Genomic DNA, 9,972 nt, shown 5'->3' with positions numbered 1-9,972 from the left:
TGGGTTCGATCCCTGGCCTGGCTTAATGGGTTAAGGATCCAGCATTGCCCTGAGCTGTGATATAGGTCACAGATGTGGCTCGGATCCCACATTGCTGTGGCTATGGTATAGGCCAGCACCTATAGCTCCAATTACTCCTAGCCTGGGAACTTCCATATGCCATAGGTGTGGCCCTCAAAAAGAAATTAAAAAAAAAAAAGTAATCTGGTGTTGCTGCAGCTGTGGTATAGGTCCCAACTGTGGCTCCAATTGATTCCCTGGCCCAGGAACTTCCATATGCTGTAGGTGTGGGCATTAAAAAAAAATTAAACAATAGAAAGGAAAATTTTCTTCAATTCATAATGCATAATATTATAAACTTTCAATAATAAAATCATAAATTCTATGTGGTTTAAGAAAACATATGACCTTTTAATAATCTGATCTCAACTTTTATCTTCTACATTATCTTCAAAATTCTCCACCAAATATATGTATATGTTTTTCTTTGTATGTATCCATCCACATTTTTTTTATCCATTCATCTGTCAGTGGACATTGAGGTTGTTTCTATACCTTGGCTATATTGTGGCTAATGCTGCAATTAACTTAGGAGTGCAGTTATTCCTTTGAGGTAGTGATTTCATTGTCTTCAGATATATACCCAGAAGTCACTATGCATGTAGAGCTTTAATGTTCTCACCATAAGAGCCAAAACAACTAAATAGTAATTATGTGTGGTAAAGAATGTGTTAACTAACATTACTTTGGTAAACATTTTACAACATATATGGTACTAAATCGCCACATTGTATAATTTAAACATACACAGGGCTATATGTCAATTATACCCAATAAAGCTGAAAGAAAGAAAAAAATCCTAGAGTATTGTAAGGATGTATTGGTCCAAGTAGAGACTGGTTATCTATAGTAACTTTGAGTAGACTGTCATGTTGACAGTGCCTTCTGAGCAATCTCAAGGATACAGGCAGTCTTGCCCAAGGACTCAGTGTTTTCCAACCTAACTGCCCTGGCCTTCCCCATTGTAGACATTAGGTAGTGTGACTGTTTAAATGATTTAAACTATTTAAATGATACAATTTTTGTTTTGAGATCATGCTGACTTTTCACTAAAGACCATTATCTCCTTCAAAGTGTGGCTGGCACAGGTGAATTTTCAGAATGTATTTTTATTTTCTGGTACCCTGGTAAGTGTCTAACGAAATTCTGGCCAATGGAATGCAAATTAAATGTTTAACTTTCAGCAAAAAATTATTGAATAGAAGAAGCACACTCATTGCTTCTCCTTTTTTCTTCTTATTTGTTATAATGTGGATATGAAAGTGGGTGCTGAAACAGCAATTTAAATCCAGAAACATACTGGAAAAGGGAGAAAATACACCAGTCTGGTCAGAGAAGTCTGTATCCTGAGGTAGTTGGTCACCATTCCAGTCCTGGGGCTGCTGCCTTAATTTAACATGAGAGAGAGAGAATTTTTTAATTTGTTTAAACCAGTGCCGGTTTGGACTTTCTGTCACTTTTGGCTGATTCGAGAAACTATATTCAGCAAGAAAATTTACAATTTTAATTTAGCTTCCAGGTAGATTTGAAGAAAAGAAGAAGGTATTCTAATCTTGCAGAATCGAATAGTACAAGCTTCATAAGCACTATGTTTAGTAGCATAAATTATTAGCATGTCTTGAGAACACATTAATGAAAAGCGATAAAGTACACTAACCAACACTTGTAAAGTCACCTGTTCAAAATTAACAGGAAGATTAGGCTCAAGTTAATCTCATGAGACATATTAAGTTTAATAATTCATAAATGGATTCACTCCATGTGTCATGAACTCATTGCTTTAAGGCTGGTAAGTTGAGAGCTGACCAGAGTGGAAAATTCAATGATATCATCCAGTGAAGCCTTTTCAGTGACAGTCAGCAATCCTTTCTCTGAATATGTCCCTATACTATACAGCTTTTCAATTTGAAATACTATTACATCCTATAAAATTACAGGTTGCTGAAATTGTAGGAATGAAAGCATATCAGTAAATTTGGAATCCTGATGAAGTGATAGTATTTAAATAGAAGAGAACTGCTGTACTTCCTGAAACAGAAGAGATTTCAAGGCACCAAGGCTATTATTGGTAGAATACTAATATAGCTCCTCTTTGCCTGAGAGAGTGACATCATGGAAATGCAGATTTCGATCAGGACAGTCCTGCATAGTAATTTCCTCCAGAAAAGAAACAATGAGAAATTTGATTAACCTTTCCATGATTTTCTGCCAACCTATAGATTCAGGTACATGTCCCAGATACTTATCTTTAAAAGTTCAGGGCAATATATGCTAGAAATAATATGAAATAAGGCTACTTGATCCATATTCAACATTTTGGATAAAACTAGATAAAATGGTAAATTATTGTTCTAAATTTTGTTTAAAACTCTGTGCCCATTTTACTAAAATCTTGCTAATAATCTACAGCACTGTCAGCAGATCAAGGCCTTTCTGCACCAACCTTGTGAAAAAGGTTGATTCTGAAATCAACTAATAGTAATAGGGGCTTAAGTTCCACTACCCTTTCAAATCGTTGTACCTAGATGATACAATCCTAAGCGTCTCTCTAATTTCTAAGTATTTTAATCAGTGCGCCAAATGTCCTTTTAAAAACGTTATACACAGATAACATATTTTTTAAAATCCAACAGCTTAATGGCAGATTTTGTCTTAATTTAAAAATATTTGGGGTGCATAATATAAAATCATGATGCTGTGGTAACAAATAACCTCACAATGTCAGTGGCTGCACACAGGAAATTTATATCTCACTCATTCTGTATCTGCTGTGCATCAAGGCCACACTTCAGGGCAGTTACTGTCCATGTGCAGACTCAGTTGTCCAAGAAACTTTAACCCGATGGCATCTTCTTATCACTATGTTTTTCACAATTGCCAAAGCAGAGAAGATATGCACTGGAGAGTGGAGTGCCAGACATTAGACATATCAACAGGAAAGGCACATATTTCATTAGCCACTTCATAGACAACCTCAAGACAGCAGGGTGTGCAAATACCTTGTGTACTTGAAGGAGGGTAACTAGAAATATTGGTAAATTGTACTAATGTCCAGCATACATGACATTTTTAATAATAAACACGCAGAGAAATTGCTTGGTCCAGATGATCAGATGGAATGGGATGATATTTTATGTTACAGGGGAGGCATGTGAATTATATTATGGACAGACCTGCTGATATTACTGGATTTAAGAACCAGCTCTACAGATAGGATGAATAGATGATCCCATTGCTCTCTTTCCCCCTGTTTGATCTAAAAATATTCATTCTTTGAGCATCTGTATTCTATTAAAATTCCTGGTTGGTGTAAGAAGTGTCAGAGATTCAAGTTGGTCAGACAAAAAGGAATGTAAACAAACACTGGAAGGACAAATCTGAAAAATGAATTTCCTCAGAGGTCAGAAGTGGGTGGGAGCAATCTAATAGCTGACAGGTATTGAGCATTTACTATGTGCCAAATAATTTTAATCACTTGGTGTATATTTCAGAATTTTAAATAGCAACACTCTGGCATATATATTAGCATATCTCTTTTATAAATGAGATAATTAGTAAAAGAAACTGCTCAGGTCATGTACCTGATCAGTAGCTAAGGCCAAGAATCAGCCCCCATAACCTGCAAGCGATTTTTTCCATCTGCCACCTCCGTTACACAGCTTATAAACACCAACCACAAATTTAGTTTCTACAGATGCCATTAATAGTTTTATCTATAATTTCATGAGTTAAGAATTTCTCTTTATTCAAGAAATACATATATTTTACTCAATAAGACATTTATTATTTTCACATTTTTAATTGTATTTTTATTTGATAGTATAAGTAGATTCAGAAGATAATGGAATATGGTGGTGCAATGACATTATTAATTCACAAAAATGCCATGAGTGAAAGACACACGAACACACTCAGGTTTGCTGCTGACACTTATGATGTTACTTTGCTGACTCATCTTTAATAGTCCTGACTCTAAATAGTAAAAGATAGCTACAGAGGAGAGAAATAGAAAGCTGTAGTTGGGGGAAAAAAAAAGACATTGAGTTATTTATGAAATTTCTGGCCAATGATATTTCGGCACTATTCTTGGGTGAAAAATTATTTTGCTTCCTCTAGAAGCAAAATATAATTTAATGTTTTCGGGAACTGAGTTTTGTTCTCCTATGGTTCTTCCAAATATAAATGAATGAACATTTGAAGTATAGAGGCTAATTTCCATATATTTAAACAAAAGAGTAGAGACGAAGGACATACTAGTGCACACATCTTATTTTAGAGATCTAATAATTAAAATCCACATAAATGTAGTACCTTCCCTAAAATAATTTTATTACAGTGAAGATATATTAAATAAACTATAAATGAGTGAAACTGGCATGTACTATATTTTACATAATCATATATAATAATTTACTTTTCATTATTAATCTTATGTGAACCGTGTGTGTATATCTGGTTAGACTTTAAACCCACAGTTTGAAATTTTGCAAAACCTCATTTTCTTATTTTGTTTACAGAGTAATTTATGTTTCAGAAACCAGTTAATCTCTGATTCCAAGTCTCCCAAACTCCTGGACATAGAAAAGATCCTAACACAGTAATTCATAAAGATTCTCCCCAGCCTGTGTGTGTGACAAAGATTCTTGGACTTAAACATGCCCATATATTAACGAAGTAAAAGGAAGCAGCTGAAAGCCATAGGCAATTTTTTATTTTTTCACATACTTTACTGTTTTACACCCTGTGTTTTTGTCCTCAAAGCTCCTTATGTGTGACATCTAACATTTCTATCTGCAGGTCAGACAGGAGGATCTTTTGAGAAGGTATTGCATTGGGGTTTGTGTTCCCCTTCTTAGGTGGTCCACGTAGCTGCCATACCATTCAGCATTCAGCTTGCTCTAAAATCCACAAAGTTTCTCTTTTCTCTAGGATATGAGAGTACTTCTCTAGTTTTGACAACAATGCATTCATTACTCCTAGCCATTTCAGGCCTGTGAGAAAGAAAAAAGGCAGCCCCGACAGCTTTCAGCTGGCACCTGGCCTGGCACTCACAGCTACACCATGGTTTCCCCTTCTTAACGTGGAGAATGCCCCAGACCGCCATTGGACAGGCTATTCCATTAATGCATTGAAAAAGAACAAAACGAAGCTCACTCTGTAATTGTGTCAAAACCTTGACAAAAACAAGAAGACTCTGCAAACCATAAATGTGACCTAAGATCCTCCTCTCTCGGCTCCCTATGGTGAACAACACTTCTTTACCAATTATATTAACCTCACTTTGTTTCACCTGTCTCCTAGTGAAACTTATCGAGAAACTCAGTCGTGAAATTACCCCAACTTTTTGACGCTAGAGGAAACACTTGCTTCTTTAAACCTTACTCACAACCACGCAGTGCATACCCAAAGGCTACAGAATGTCTCACCTAGTGCCCTGTTATTGAGATGGTGCATGTCCCCCACAATGTGTGAATGGTCTTTTGCAACTTTTTAAAACTACAGTTGGGTTCCTGGTGGTCTTTAGATAGAGATGCATACCTCTGAACTTTTTTCTGTCTTTATTTCTATTCTCTAATTCTTTTACAATGTACCTTTCTAATTATAAACAGCCAAACTCCAACACACATTGCAATTAACTAAAGCACATAAACACAAATGATTTATCTATGTTGTTAAATTTTATACTCTTAGCATTCTTTTTTCTAAATTTGAAAGATTGATGCTGATACCCTTATTTTCATTCCTGATATTCACAATTGTTTTTTCCCTCTAGTTGTCTTTGTGAATCTTTCAGGGTTTATCAATTGTATTAATCTTTTTAAAGATAGAGATTTTGTCTTTAATATATTCTTTTGTATGACGGCTTTTATTTCATCCATCTTTGTTTTTCTTCATTATGACTCTTACTTTTTTGTTGTTTTAAGTGGCCATCCTATTTTATGTTCTTGTTTTTTCTTATGGAATCTTAAATCACTAATTTAAAACCCTTTGGCCTCCTGTGATAGGAAGAATAACGGCCCCCAAGGCATCCAAGTCCTATCTCCTAGACCCTACGAATGTGTTACTTTATGTGGCAAAAAGGACTTTATAGATGTGCTAGAGTTAAGGGTTTTAAGTTGGAAGGCGTGGCCTAGATTATCCAGGTGGGTCCAATGATGTAATCACAAGCGTCCTTATAAGAAGGAGGCAAGGGGTGCTAGTAGAGAAATGTTAGGCATCTGGCTTTAAAGATGGATGACCAGCCAGGAGCCCTGCAGCCAGGGTTGCAAATAATAGAGCTGCAATAGCTGGAAAAACCAAGGAAATATATTCTCCTCAAAAGCCTCCCGAGGGACAGCAGCCCAGCTGACACTGGGATTTCTGACCAGTGAGACTGATTTTGGACTTCTGACCTCCAGAACTGTAAGAGAATCAGTTTGTTGTTTAAGTCACCAAGTTTGCGGTAATTTTTTGCAGTAACCATAGGAAACTACTGTACTCACATGGTATAAGTCTACAAAGTTCTGTTTTTCCCTATAGAATGGTTTATTTGTAGAAACAAAGTTTCATTCATTGTTTTCACTTTCATTTAGTTCCAAAATTTTTAAAAGTTTGCTTTGTGATTTTTTTGATTTTTGTGTTACTTAAAATTTTGTGGTATAATTTCCAAACACTTAAGATTTTCTAGACACCTTTTAGTTACTGATTAATTAACACTGCTGTGGTCAGAAGACATATTTTTTATGATTTCGGTTCTGTCTTTCAGTATGGTTTGAAATTTATTGAGATTTACTTTATGGTGCAGCATATGGTTTCTTTTGATGAAAATTCTTTGTTACTTAAACTGAATGCGTTTTCTGTTACTATTAGGTATAGTGTCCTATAAATAAAAATTTAAGTCTCAAGTTGGTGAACAGCATTTTCTAAATGTTCTTTATCCTTAGAGATTATTTACTTGTCCTATCAATTATTGAAATAGATATGTTAAAATAACTATGGTTATGGATTTATGCCTTCTTAATTCTAAGTTTTTATTTTGCAACTCTATTAATTGCATAGACACTTAGCTTTTCATAACTTCTTAAGTAGTTGAGCAGATTTTTCATTATGAAATGACCTTCTTTATCTCTAGTATTTCTCATCGTCTTGAAGTATTCTTTGAGATTCTAAAAAATGCTGAAGTTTTCCTATTATTAGTGTTTGCGTTATATTCCTTTTTGTTTTCAGTCTCGAGGCCCTACATATCTTTTACTCATTTCCATTTCTAACTCATAGTACAATTGTAAAATATAGAAGTAGCTCATTAATTAAAAACTTGAGCTGATAACTATTTCTCTATGGAATTTTAACATGATGCTTTACAGAGAGTAAAACAGTATTAAAATAATTTGTATATATGTAGCCACATCCATGGTGTATGGAAGTTCCCAGGCCAGGGATTGAATCCAGGCCACAGCTGTGGCAATGATAGATCCTTTAACCCACTGCATAGGGCAGGGGATCAAACCCGCACCTCTGTAGTGACATGAACTGCTGCAATTGGATTTTTCACACAATGCAACACCGTGGGAACTCCTGGAACATATTTTTATGGCAATGCCTACATAGAACTATTATTAAATATATTTTAAAACACTAATCTGATAATTTATTTCTAAACAAAATCAAAGTAAGATTGTTACTACTCTTGAGTGCTACTGTAGGAATATAAATGTGACCTCATCATTGATTTGAGAATTATTTGGAATTCATATATATTTTTATATTAAATAAGGGGAAGAATACACCTTATTTCCCTAAAACAAGTATAGTCTGCTCTTCAACAACATATAGCACTATAAATGAAAGGATAAAAAATAAATTCAGTTAATACACAAATGATGCCAAAATTCAGAAATAGCATTGATTCATGTATTTTTGTCTCTGCACATTAAAGATTTTTACTATGAAGAATTAGCAGCTAAAAGCAAGTTTTCCTCAGATACCTGAAGGCAGTCAAGTCCAGCTGAAATAGAACTGGTGTAACATCATATAGCCACAGATATCATTGGGTTAGTTTAACTTGATATTCTGCTTTGGATGTGCTTTATTTCATAGTTCTTCCTATGTATAAAAAAATCTACTGCTTCACCTGCCCTTTCTAGGCATGTTTATTTGCTCTTGTTTCTCTCACTCAGCTCCAATCCTGCTTTACAACTCTATGTACCATACCATTTTCACTGACTATTTTTTTTCAGGTAAATTACAGATTTCCTAGGATATTCTTCATTTAGAGAAAGTTTACTTCATTACAATTTTGATTCTTAATGATTCTGTTAAAGCTCTTATTACAAAATTTCATAGGTTTCAGTGACCCTCTAATCTATTTCCACAGAAAGACTTTTCCAAAAGTACCAAAATAATTAATGTTAGAACAGAAACTCCTGTACTGAATTTAAAAATTCAGATCATCTGAACATCTGATATAATCCCAAACAAATCATTAAGTGTTAAATTACTTTTAATTCATCCTTAGGAGATATATTATATATATATATATATATATATATATATATATATAGAGAGAGAGAGAGAGAGAGAGAGAGAGATCTAACCTGATTTTTCATCAATAAAGATAATGAAACAAAATACATTGAATTCACACAAACTCACCTAATTGCAATTAAATGCACTAATAGACAGATTTTCATTAAGTTAACATACCTCTAAAAAGAAAAGGAATTTAGGAACCGTAAGGTTAAAAGCTCTGGAAATGGGATTGTGTTTTTTTTTTTATAGTTGTTGTATATAGGTGCCCTTTTTTTAATAGTTGGAAATAGGTGAACTGCCATCTTGTAATTATCAAGGAATTCTGTAAATTTAAATTGTGTGTGCATTTTAAAATCTTAATCTCAGACCATGCTAAAGATATCTGGGAAAAGATAGTTGAAATGACAATATGACACTGTCACCAAGTCAGAGTCTTTAAATTCCTCAGAAATCTTGTCATCCTTTAAAAATAAAATCATGTAGTAATGAAGTAAAAGTTAATATTGAATTCATAAGTAATGAAAGAAAAGAGAGAAAGGATAACGTAATTGCTCTTCAGCAAAGTTTTAAAAATGAATAAAGAAAAGCAATAGTAGAGAAAATAACTACACCATAGAAAATGATTTGCTGCTTCAAGATTCATTTCAAGTTCATTATAGATTTTGCTTTCTTGCTTTCGCAATAAGACATTTATTTCATGCCCAATTTACAGCAAAGTCAACCACAGAATCTCTTATAAATGTAAGATGAAGTTGCTTTTTACCTTTTGAGCTACACCAGTCTGACATTAGGAAAACTTAAGAGGATCCTAATGCAATGTTGAGAGAAATGTGAGCAGGAGTTTTTTCAGTGCCCTACTGAAGGAAATAATATTACTTTACCAACACACAGAGTTGCAATCTATCCAGATCCATTTAGTTGTAAACTCTAAGTATTTAGGTTAGACCCTCTTTTATGTGTGATCACTAAATTCTCTCAAATGAAGAGAGCTCTGGTATACCTCAAATCATTTGCCAAAAGTGGAGCAAGCCTCCTCTCTCCTAATGGGGTGCCCCGTAATACTCAAACTTTTGAAGAAAATATCCACCCATTAATGGATCAATGAACCAGGCAATCCCATATGAAGTGTGTGGTACCATTATTACAAGAAGAATTGTTCCCTGAGCCTCACAGTGGCAAACTGTAATAATGAGGATGTGATACCTTGTTTAATGTGAGGGCTTTGGTGTAATTAGGTAAGGTGCACACAAATGTATTTAATGTCTAAGAAGCATACAGTCTCCTGGTTTTTATCAACTATGCTGGAAAGCTGACCTTTCTATATTTCTAGATATTTATACTAACTTGCTTTTTTGTTTGTTTTCAAATACATTGGAAATTTTTGTTTGCTTTTCATCAGATTAA

Source organism: Sus scrofa, chromosome 8, assembly GCF_054392235.1.
Source record: "Sus scrofa isolate SSC_HxYL_T2T_F1_AM1 chromosome 8, Sscrofa_HxYL_maternal_Yorkshire_Landrace_v2.0, whole genome shotgun sequence".
Classification (NCBI taxonomy): domain Eukaryota; kingdom Metazoa; phylum Chordata; class Mammalia; order Artiodactyla; family Suidae; genus Sus; species Sus scrofa.
This window is presented reverse-complemented; position numbering follows the sequence as displayed.